The sequence below is a fragment of the Lissotriton helveticus genome, chromosome 3_1 (assembly GCF_964261635.1).
Source record: "Lissotriton helveticus chromosome 3_1, aLisHel1.1, whole genome shotgun sequence".
NCBI lineage: Eukaryota > Metazoa > Chordata > Amphibia > Caudata > Salamandridae > Lissotriton > Lissotriton helveticus.
The window spans coordinates 325148752-325161187 of record NC_136061.1 but is presented as its reverse complement, the minus strand read 5'-3'; the positions used below and the strand labels follow the sequence as shown (position 1 = coordinate 325161187).

Sequence of the window (12436 nt, the reverse complement as noted above, 5' to 3'; positions counted from 1 at the left end):
GTACAAAATAGCTTTAAGAGATAGAAAGAATACGTTGGAAATAGAAGCTTGGGAAGCCTTGCACCTAGCTTCTTGCAGAAACGACAGTGCGGGCTTCTGGAAGATTATTAGAACACCCTATCTGAGGGAAGATGTTGGTCCAAGGCTGGAAATGGCAATTCCCGAATCTGATTGGATTGGGCACTTTTCTAAAGTATAAGAGGGTGAGGGAGGGGTAAGTTCCCAACCCACCCGCTCTGTACACTCCACCTCAAGAAACTTGTTGTTCACTCTGGAGGAAGTAGAAAAAGCACTGCATGTAAACCAGGGTGGAAAGGCCCCTGGTCCGGATGGTGTCCCCATAGACATTTTTAAGGCCACTCCCGGTCTGTGGGGCCCTCTCCTAGTCCAGGTGCTTAATGCTAGCTGCAGTTCGGACTTTCTCCCTACATGGGTTGAAACTGTAATAGTGCCCGTTTTATAAAAAGGGGGCTAGACATGACCCGGGTTGTTATAGACCCATCTCCCTTTTAGATTCTTTTACAAAAATAGTGGGTCGGATAATTCTGGACCGGCTCTTGGTTTGGGCCAGAGAAAAGTTTATTTTATCTGACCTACAGTATGGCTTCCGTTCTGGATTGGGTACAGTGGAACAAGGCATACACCTTTTAATGCTGATCGGGAAGTACACAAGGGCCAAAAATGGGAACTTGTTCCTGGCCTTTGTGGACCTCTCGGCCGCATTTGATTGTGTAATGCATTCCAAACTGTGGCTCCTACTGGGACAACTTGGGGTTGATGAAAATATTATTTATTATCTTAAACGTTTTTATAGCGACGCATCAGCCCGCGTTCGCTACGGCCTAAAGGGGGAACGCACTGATAAAATTCCAATCAGGAGCGGTGTCAGACAGGACTGTGTCCTGGCCCCCTTCCTTTTTAATTTGTACATTAATGGATTGGAAAAAGACTTGTGCAATAATAGTTTAGATCCCCTATATGTTGCTGGTCGCCCAATCCCGGCGCTTCTGTATGCTGACGACGCTGTGCTGATGTCACGTACTCAAGTGGGACTCCAGCGTTTGGTGGATAGTTTTTTCCTCTGCATGAAGGAATTGGGTTTAAGAGTTAATACATCTAAAATGTTTACTATGCACTGCGGCAGGTACCATAAACCTAAGAGGGCCATTTTTATAGCAGGCCAGAAGCTTGAATCCACTAAGCAATTCTCGTACCTGGGTATTCTGTTCACTCAGACCGATTCTTGGTCGCAGGCAGTGATAGCGAAAAAACTTGCGCTGGTCCGCTCGACTGCTGCCCTCAAGAATTTCCCTAAGAAACTTGGCACCAGACCTCCAGTGGAGTTAATTAAGATCTATAAAGCCAAATGTGTGCCTGGTGCAACTTATGGTAGTGGACTGTGGGGTCTTGCTGATCCCACTCCTATCCAGGTGGTGGAAAACTCCTTCTTAAAGTTTATCCTTGCAGTTCCAACGAGCACCCCGAATTATAGCTGCCATGCAGAATTGAATCTTGCTTTTATATGTGATTTAATTAAGCTGGAGCCTGTGCTGTTATGGCACGGACTATGGACAGAGGATGAAACCAAGCTTAATAGAGATATTATGACAGATATTTTAAAACTAGAGGGAGCGATGAGGATTCCATGGCTGAACTATGCATGTACATTTTTAACAGATATTGGAAAATTAGACTACTTTCTAAATCCTCTTACTATCTCTGCCATTTCGCGCAAAGAACTAAAGAAGGAGGGTTTGGCTTTTCTGGATTCCTTGAGAGTTACATCTGAGGTTTTAAAACCTTCTGTCCTGCATCATCAAATGATTATATCCACTTTTAATATTCAACCCTATCTGATCTATGTTCCAGATAATTATGATAGATTTTTATTGTCTCGTTTTCGATTTGGAATTTTCCACAAACTTGTTAGTTTTCCAACAGTAAACAATTGGATGCATGAATTACCTCCCTGTCCCTGTGATAATGTATCACCCCAGAGTACATTACATGTTGTTCTTTTTTGTAAATTTTACGGCTTAATTAGACTTAATGTTTTATTGCCTTTGCTTAGAGAGATGGGCCATCGGCAATGTCGTGTGGCGATGCTTAGCCTCTAATACTTAGATAACTATTTATGTGTTGCAACAATTACTTTGTATTTGAAAAATGTGATGCGTAGTAGGAAAAGTATGTCTACTTGAAGCACTTTAAGATATATGATACTATGAATTTTGAAGCACTTTACCGTTGTTTTTTCTTGTTCCCGTACGCCTCTGAGATTGCAAAATTAATCAACTGAATCTTTTTAATTGGAATGTTTTTCTTATGTACACTTTTATGATTGCTTTTTAACAATCGAATAAAGTTATATTTGATTTGATTTGATTTGATTACAATGATCCTGTTTGGGAGGAATAGAGAACCTCAAGGGGTAAAACACCAGTACACAGTTGATGCCGGTGGAATCTTCCACTTCCCAGTACATGCTTGGATTGTGACTTGAATGCTTCTATCGCAAAACCTCATTACATGATCACCAAGAAGCAAGACTTTAACGAAACATGTGATTGACTTGGTAAGCTGGAAATATTTCACTCTATTTGTGATGGTGGTACTGGTTCTAGTCCGCATCCGATGTTTCTCTGTTTTGCTGAAGTTTGGACTTGTTTTATGCTTGCCCCTGGAAAGAAGCTTCAGGAGTTGGATGTTTCAGAGCTGGCTGTTTTGTCAAGATAACACGTGGATCGTTGACTAGGAAAAAAATCTTGTGCAAGTGTCCAAGGTTTCTAGATATTTCGGAATGGTGAATGCTAATATAGGAAGAGCGAAAGTGGATCCAGGGAGGGATTCTCAGCTAAAGCCAAACGTTGTCCTTCTTCCTCTTTTTGATGTCCGTTTTTTCTATGCAAGTGGGGTTTTTTGGGCTGTTGTCATTAGGACTGAATACCAAATGTTTTCCTAGAAATAGGTCTACTACATGGTTTGCTTAGTGGAGGTTTGCACAATGAACTGAAGAGAGGGTTGTACAATGTATACTCCATCTTCTCGAGGACCATTTGCTTTTGGAAGAGATTGTTTTTACTTTCCACCTCTGTTTTGGTGGTGTACATTTTGCCTCTTTATTTTATTGCAGTTGATGTCTCATTAGAAGTTGCCAAATGCAACCAACATGTGAAACGTTGACCCTTTGGCTGCTAGGGCTGAGGAGCTCTTGTTTTTGGTTCTCTGCTAGGGTGTGGGGTTGATGGGAAGATTCAGAGTTCTGGGGGAGGTGTGATGTCTAAAACTCTACTCTAATTTCAGACAAGATTCTGTGACATACATTCTTGCCTGGGGCCAGGGTCGGAATGGGACAGAAAACGGGCCCAGGTGCCAAAGTAAAAGTGGCCTTATTAGTAAACCAGAATGATTACAAAAAAAAGTGGCCTATGTTTACAAATTGTTTTAAGCTTGCATTTTGCAAGGTATGAAAGACTGAATAAAGTTCAATTGCTGCAGGCTATATTTGTTTTAATATCAGGGAAATCAATATCAAAAATCAGCCCAACTCACCATAAAACAGGACCACAAACATCCCACAAAACCAGTCGCGGCCAGCATGACTCTGGGAGGGGGTGGTTGTGCGGGGACGCGGGGGGTTTAATTTAATTGAAAACAATATTATAACTTACCTTCGCCTCCGGTCCTGCGTCACGTCTCCTCTCCCTGCTCCTAACAGGAAGCAGGCAGTCTTCCTCTCCTAAGCCAATCACAACGCTTCAATGGCAGCTTTGTGATTGGCTGGGAATGCCGACCCCACAGGCGTCTATGGGAGGCTGTTTTCTCCATGAAGGCTGCATGCAGCCTACATGGAGAAAAGGGAGAGTGTGCGTGACTGGTTTGGTCAGCCCAGGGGCCGACCAAACCAGTCAGCGCCCACAACAGTGAGCAAGCCACTCCTCCCCTGCCTGAAGCAGGACCGCCCACCAGCCCGCCCCAACCAACGCAGTGCGAGAAGCTGAAACATAAAATTGTGTTCATAATACCATTTTATGTTTCTGCTTCTCGCACTGCGAGAAAGCAGTGGGAATACGCGCCTCCACCCATGTGGAGGAGCTGCCCCTACAAAAAACTGCCCACACATTAGCCCATTGGACCAGTCCTGCCTGAATGGCCAGTCCTATCCTTCCTGGGGCTCACAGTTGGCACTCCCAAAAACGATCAATGCAGTTGTTGAACCCAAGGTATCTCCTCCTGGGACGTTAACACATATTTAAAGAGACTAAGCTGTCCTACATTTCGTTTAATGGCTGAAATAGCAACTTGCCAACTAGCAAGCAAAGCAATGGCACATGCTTTTTTTTTATTTACACCTTTAAAGAAGGTTAATGCACCTAGCTGGAAGATACCTCTTTGAAAAGTACTTCAGGTTTCATACTGCATGATTTTTCCGTATAACGTGGTGTGCATGGGGGATAGCACATAATCAGCCCATCCTTCATTCTATATCTATTTTATTTATATATTAATTTATTTAAAGAGTTTTATATAGCGCTGACTAGACCCGCAGGTATCAGAGCGCTTTACATAAGGTCAGTAAAGTTACAACAATAATAACAATTTTACGTTAAATCAAAATATATGAGACACATTAACGGGAGAGAAGGAGAGATCAGTAGAGAGGGAAGGGGGAGAGGGGGAGGAAGGAGGATGGAATAAGAGACGGGTAAAGTCAGCCCAAAGACCGAATGGGTAGGTGACGGCCAGTGAAGTAGTCTGAGGCCAGTCTCACCTATAGCTCTCAAGGAAGCACCAACGGTTATCGGTCAGACAGGTGGATAGAAATGAGAACAAGGCAAAAGCAGAACGGCATGAGTACAATGAGGTGACGATGGGCGAGACAGGGAAAAGGGGAGAAAACTGTGCCCAAGGTCCGGCAGGGCAGGTGACTGTCAGGGGGTAAACCAAGTCCGAGCTCCTGATTAGCTGAGCAGAGCAGCTCGGCCGGGCATCGGACATAATCCTCGGACTCCGCTGTCAGGAACGCGGTCATGTGTCCTCAGGGAATGTCAGAGTAGTGCGGGGCGGGTGGGGGAGGGAGGCCCTGGTTATAAGGAGATCTAGAAGTCCTCTTGAGGTCCAGCACAGTCCAGGAAGGGATGAGTAGGTAAAAGTTCAGCAAGGGGGAAGGAGTCACCAATGTCGGCCATGTTGGGGTTATGCATCCTGGGACCCTTATCCAAACCGAGAGTATGCAGAGTATGACAGAGCTTTGTGGGGAGGGAAGGGTCGGATTCCCATTAGTTATTACAAAGGACACAAGATCACCCCCAGTGTCCCTAGGCTTTCGAGGCGTAGCGCAGACCCTGAAAGGGTGCTGGGGCACATCTCCCATTACGGTGGGTAGCGCCGTTGGAGCTGCCATTTTGCCTCGCGCAGGGGAGGGAAGGGCGGGAACACTCACCTCAATCTTCAGCAAACAGGTGCCTCTAGGCTCAAGGCAAAACAAACCGGCATGTCCGCTGCGCCCAAGGGATGTTTCCACGCGCAGCGGACGGGCCTCACAGCTCCGGTATTTCAAAAGCGGGTCCGTTCCATCCCAGGCGCCATCTTGAGGCAATATCGCCGGGCAGGTCAATTGGTGATATCCCGGCGTGGCAGCGTCTGGTTTGAACGGCGGCCTCAGCGGCAGACGCTCCCGACCTTCAGACATCAGGAGATGGCCCAATTAGCTGCTGAAATAGGGTTTAAGCACCGTGCTAGTTGTTAAACGAGGGGCTTTAGCGGAGCAGAAGCTCCGAGCGGCCTTGATGGATCCTGGCTCCTCACTATCCTCACTACAATTATTATTCATGCCCCCCAAAAAAGGCCCTGCTAGCTGGAAACAATGGCTTTAACTCCTCAAAGTCCGGAGGACTCACAATTATTAGAATCTGTTTTATTTTCAGCACAGAAGAAAATAAATGCTGAGTTTCTCCTCACTGTGCAGACTTTCTGTGATAGAAAGCACACTCAGTCCTTTTCTTCTTTCTTTGTCAAATGAAGCAACCACTGCAGGCCAACCCCCCAAACACACAGCACAGGGGTAGTCCCCTCCTTCAGCTTCCTGGTTCTTCTCCTCAGCAAAGGTTCGTCTTGATTCCCAGAAGTGATATCTGTTTTGAGGGGAGGGTCTAGCGAACTGCATAAAAACGACTGAATCAGAGTCTTCCGGCACCCCTATGCACCGGTTCGGCTGTAGGTATTTGCTTCGGGCGTTGTTGTGAACTGCTGCATGCAGGGCTAGTATGGTTCTGTCTTTCCAACAATATGGTATTATGCTCCAGCAAAGTAGTGGTCTATCTACAATGCGATATCTTGCAGACAAGAGCTTGTTTATTCCAGGTGATTCACCCTCCAGTTGGGACATGGATTTTTGTTTTTAATTCCAGCTCGTGTCAGGGCTGGAGAGTGGTAGTCTCCTCTGGTAAGTGTGGCCAGTCACTTTATACATGTGCTGTAGTTAATGTATTTTCTAGGGAATGTGACATTCTGCCCCATGTGAAGTTAAGTGGGTGTGTCCGCTAGGAGAGAAAACGTCCCACTCTGAAAGCGATAGTGGGTTTGTCTCTGCGACCTATTATTTTACTGGATGTGAGGGTTACATGGTCCTTTTTACATCACACCATGGAGAGAGTGGTAGTGTCTTCCAGTTGATGCGATAGGCTGCTCTGCTAAATGGCTGAAGTGGGTTATCTTCAAGTGAGTAGAACATTGCACTCTAGATGTGAGGTCGCCTTCTCTGGTTGTTATGATATCTCTCTGTGAGGGTTGAATAGTTGTCTCCTTTTGGGATGGTTTGTCAGTCCATGTGAAGGAAGTAGTGGTGAATTCCTGATTGTGATACTCCCGCTTTTCTTTGTCTGAAGAGGTTGTCTTTTCTGCCCAGTGTGACATCACAGGCCACGAGAGGGCTAGACTAGTTGCACTTAGTCTGCTGATGTGCTTGTGCTAAGGAAATGTCTTTTCCACCCCTGTGTCTGAGGCATACAGTCTCCCGAGATGGCCGACCAAACAGTTATTGTGCACTTGAGTGGGCAAACCACTCAGCCCCTGCCCCTGCAGAGCAGCCCACCCACCCTCCCGCCCATAAAGGAAATACAACTTGATAATAACTGAAAGTTATTATCATGTTATGTTTCCTCTTATCGGAAGGCTTGAACGCAGTGGGGCGACGCTCCTCCGCCACAGCCGAGGAGCCACCACTGCGAGTGGCCTCAGTCACTCTGAAGGTTGCAGACTATTCAGTGTCATTAGTGCGATTTATTATACGTAACCTGATTGACCAATCCTTTTGTGCGACATCTTTCCCGGGGTGCTGTTAGATGGCAGGCCCTGCTTGGGATGCATTTTAAGCTACATTGTGCAACTAGATATTTTCTGTAATGCGTTGAAAGAAGGCCGGGCCTTTCTTCCAGTTCAGAAGTGCTCATAAAAAACTGTAAAGCACTCCTAGACCTGCTGATGCCGCCGGCGAAGGTGTAATAAGAAAGATGTCTTCTTCGTCACCGTACAGAGTGTAACACATGGAGATAACTTTGGTGGTTGTACACAGATTCAGGAACGAAGTTCATTTTCGTCAAAATGTTTGGAAAAACAGCTCAACTTGGAGAGGTGCAAACCGTAAGAATTCTGAAATGATAGAACTCCGTACGGTCTTTTGTCTTTAAACAACATTAAATTCTGCTAATAGATGTATTTCGAAGTACTATCAGTTTTCTGGATAAACCCGTCTATTCTTCAGTGCCTGCTTAAACAACATTACATTCTGCGAATAGATGTTTTTCGAAGTACTGTCAGTTTTCTGGATAAACCCGTCTATTCTTCAGTGCCTGCTGCCACGTTTCGATTTTGCCTCGCAGCAAATAGCTGCTCTTTACTATTAACACACTCTGCACTTGGGGCGTGAGCGAGCCCGGGCAGATCTTTAAGTGCCCCAGGGGGGGCGCCCCGCGGCATTATGACGACATCTCCTCCCTGAATAACGCAGATTCATCAGCCCTTGCAGACCCCACTGAGGAAGGCATCTCTGCCAATGGAGACAAGAGGAGGTCTCGTCGATGCTGCTGAACTGAAAGTGCATACCAAACTTCAGGTTTTAGTGTTTTCTGAATAGATCAGCTGATTTTAAGAAACACCGCCCTAAAACAGCAGGACCACGCATGGTTTAAGCTGAGAAAGTCTGATTCAGTTCGTGGACTTGCAGAGACAGTTGGGGTCGAAGTATAAATTGCACAGAGACACACATGGTCATTGTATGGACTGCACATTGACAGTTTGGGACAGTGACTATATAGGCTGCCCAGAGGCAATCACGGCTGCTGAATGGACTGACAATATCCTCGCTATATTAACTATGCAGAAAAAGGTAAGGCCATGAACTGTCGAGATTATTGAGTCCTCTTGGGCAGTACACCGTGACACTTGAGCAGAAAGGGGCCCGACCCTTGCAGTGTGTTCGTGTAGTTCAAATTAAATCATATAAAAATTGCACTGAGACGCGTACAGTCCATTTAGCGTATAAACTGTCCGGATTCACAGGCCACGGTACAGACTGTGCCAGATGAGCACCTGTCACATTTAAAAAAAAAAAAAAAAAAAAGATAATCTTGCCTACTAAGATGTACGTGAGGATGGTACATGAGCTCTGTATTGTGCTGGCTGGGAGGGCACATTAAGAGGTGATTGAGACACATTCAGTTGGCCACAGGCAGAGTTAAATAAGTACATATAAGTGTAATACAAGTGGCACAGTTTCATGTCGAGGGTGATGGGTCTGTGCAAGAAGGGTGATCACTCTCTGCTTTGGCTCTCCTTTAGAAGAAGGATTTTCAGGGAATTCTTGAAAAGAGGATGTGAGGTGATTGCTTAGAACTTGCATCGCTGAAAGTGAGTTCCGGAGCCAGGGAACAAGCAAATCGAAGGACGGCTTTGGACTGGTAAGGAGGTTTCAGTCAGCTGAACTCCGCATTAGTCTGTATAGATGCGGTTTATTACTGACCGCTCATGAAGCCATCTAATCCTATGTAGAATGGGAGTAGAAATGTAGATCTATGGGTAGGTTACAGAGAGTTTGTGCTTCAGCGGTAATGACTTTGTCGAGCGGTGCAAGGACAAATTGAGGTAGGCTTACTAGAAGGCTGTTTCAGTAGTTGATTTTGTTGATTTCTTCAGCATTGATAAGCCTCTTGGCGGGGTGGAAGGTGCATTAGGGTGGGTTTTCTCCATATATATTTTAATCCCGCTGACGTGTCCTAGAGATGGAAGGTACGGTCCCATAAATGCGTTGAATAGAAGGTCTAGGGTCAGAATAATCAAGAGTATGTCTGCTGCGATAAATGGTATCAAAGAGTGTGGACCAGTGGAGGCATGGAAGTGAAGTACTTTGGTTTGGGTTGAGTTCCAAATGCTTGAGTGCAGTCTTCTAGTGGTGCGTAGCTGTCAGATATTTTAAGGTACATGACTAGAGGTGGGGAGAGAAAATTGAAAAACAGAATATTTGAGTGTTGTCAATAAACAAGTGACCGGGTAAGCGAGCAAGGAACGAGTAGCGTGTGGCAGGAACACTGTAGGAGATCGAGGAACGCACCATGAGATGGAGCAGGATTGATAAGAGGTATGAAATTAAGAACCACCTTTCAGTGAGGCTTAGTGCCACTGGGATGTCAAGCAGGATGAGTAGAGGAGCAAAGTTGTTATGGCAAGCAAAGGTGGAACATTTGACAAATGAATTGCTTGAAAACTATGATGGGAGTTGAATAAGATATGTGTAGAGAGATAGCATGTAAGGCGGATGAACACAAGCCTTTCAAGCATCTTGGGGAAGGATAATAGTTGGGAGACACTGCAGTAGTTGGAGGGTGACAGTCCTTTTAGAAAAAGCAAATAACAGTTTTAACAGAGGAAGGATTGAAGCTAATGAGCAGGCCGTGGTTTAATAAAAAAGTCAGGTTAGATGGAACTCGAAAGTAGAGAGACAAACATTTGAACTGAAGCCAAGGTCAGCAGGTGCACAATGTGGAGTGGCAGATGAGGGTATGGGGGATCGGCTCCACAGGGGTAATTGGATAGAGGTGGGAGAGTTTAGTTGGTCGAGTGGATAGCTGGAGAGAGGTAATAGGAGACCTATCATGGTGGTTGTAATGAAAAACCTAAAAGAAAAAACAGAAACTCGCCAGTTACACCAATTTACTACTAATTGGAAGGCATTCCAGATATTGGACCTTCTACAGAGCCGTACTCGGATGGGTGAAATACGCGATGGGATGTAACGCTTCTGCAGAGCCTCTGGAGGTGTAAGGTTGATACCACCCCTTCTTCTTTTGCCTTAATGTAATTCTTATCAATCTTTTTTTTCAAGAAGAGCATTTATGCTTATTCTTTATGGAGCCCACACACCCTGTTGATGTCTTTCTTCATCATCGGGTCGCACCGCAGTCCCTAAAAACCGGGGTGGGCTCAACCATTTCCCAAGGAGCTCTTTGAATATGCCTAATCTAACTGGTACTATCAAAATATTAAAAATACCTAGTTTTCACCCCCTTTCCCTTTATTGTTGGGTGCTTGTGGGATGCTTAAGGAGTACATATCGGTAGTACCTCAGGGGAGCGTTACTACCCCTGTACTCTAGTGGTGTCAACATGTTTCAGCCCATCTAAACGGCAATATATAGGTCCCCACCATCCATTAGGACGGCTTACTTTGAATGCCCCAGTCTTTTTGTTAAATGCTTCTTCTGTCCTATCTATTGTTTTAGGCCAGTCAACCATCCTTTGTGATGACAAAGACCGGCATACACATAGACATGCATCGGTCTATTGGGCAGGCCTACTTGCCTGTCCTTCGGCTGTAAAGGCTCCCATTGGTGCCCTCCCCCGTGTACAGTCACTCCGTTGCATGACTGGCATTAGTGAATGGTGGCATCCCTTGGCAAATAGTGGCACGCAACCATTGGAGTGAGTGTGACAACAGGGACGTGCCCTAGCCGCCCTTATACGGTCTGACTATACACTAAGTAGTAGGATACTTTTAGGTACTTTGATTCTAGACAGGGAGTCTGTATACTTCGGTTCCTGTAGAAAATTCTCTCTCCCCTCGTTCACACGTGTAGGCCAGAATAATAGGTATGAGTTTGCTCCCGGAACCTACCAATATCAAATACAAGTGACTGGCTCAGAGGATTACATGTTTTAACATTTTTATACCACATACAGTAGATTCTGAGATAAGATGGCTTACATAAGTCGGGTATAAAATGCCCATTGTGAATAAATATTTTTTCCGTGCTGCCATCCAGCTGTTAAACAATAAATGCATTAAAGCAATAAACTGAAGCCAACATGTGTTTTGCAATTTAAAGAATCTTGACACAACATTAAGATTGTTTGAATCGTGAAATACCAGTTGGCTACAGCTTATTGCTTTAGTAAATGTAATTATTAAACAGCTCAATGCTGGCAGTGGCCTGTCATTACTCCATTCAGGGCGGGTGTGGAATTGGAGCTCTCACAGACCCTGGGGTGGACCGTTCCCCATGACCCATTGCTCCTGATTCTAGGTGTGTTTGATGGCCTGGACGGCTCTTGGGCCGACACGTGTTTCCTCGGGATAGCTGTGGCGGTGGTGAAGCGAGATATAGCGGCACTATGGTCCCAGGCCAAGCCCCCATCTGTGCGGAGGTGGAGACGGGGGTGGACTGGTGTGGGACGCAGGAGGAGCCCCTCTTTGAATCCCGGGGCTGCCCTGAACTCTTTGGAAAGATATGGGGCAAATGGTTCAACGTGTTGTCATGAGGGGTGGGTGCATGTCTTCTACGCTTCAGGATCATCCTATGAATGATTTTTACCTTGCAAATTGACTCGCAAATCTCTGTCGCTTCATATGTGGCTGTACAGTATGATACTATGCTTGAAATTGATGCCAATATGAATTTGTGGTTTGATCACATTTTAATAAAGTTAATTATCAAAAAAAAAAACAGCTCAATGCCTGCCCAGAAAAAAGAAAAACAAAATATTTTTTCCATAAGAAGCTTTTGGTCCAAGAATCTATTTTACAAGATATACAAAAACAAACGTAGCCCTCTGAGGCTGTCACTCATAGTCCCCAATTAAGGTACCTGTTGAAATCCTATGCCTGCCTCATCTTGTGATGCTTGTCCTTTCACATGACCTCTGACTACATCTCAGATGACACTATCAATTACATTCCTATATGTAGAAGGATCGTGTGTGATGCGCATGTGTGCGCACAAAATGGTTGAAAATCAAGTGCATATCTGAGCGGAAAGGGATTAAACCGCAGATATGACACCCTCAAAATTGCAAGTCTACTTAACACACAGTGTTTAGTTGCAGGCAGTGGCTTTTGGACTACAACCCGTGCCTGTCTCTGGTTTCTCCCAACAGTGTACTTGCTG

General features: G+C 45.2%; 1 protein-coding gene across 1 annotated transcript in view; it reads left to right on the top strand.

Annotated features, from left to right (window-relative positions):
* Positions 1–12436, top strand: part of ULK2 (unc-51 like autophagy activating kinase 2) — a 565259-nt gene that overhangs the window by 98748 nt on the left and 454075 nt on the right. The gene's annotated exons all lie outside the window — the stretch shown is intronic.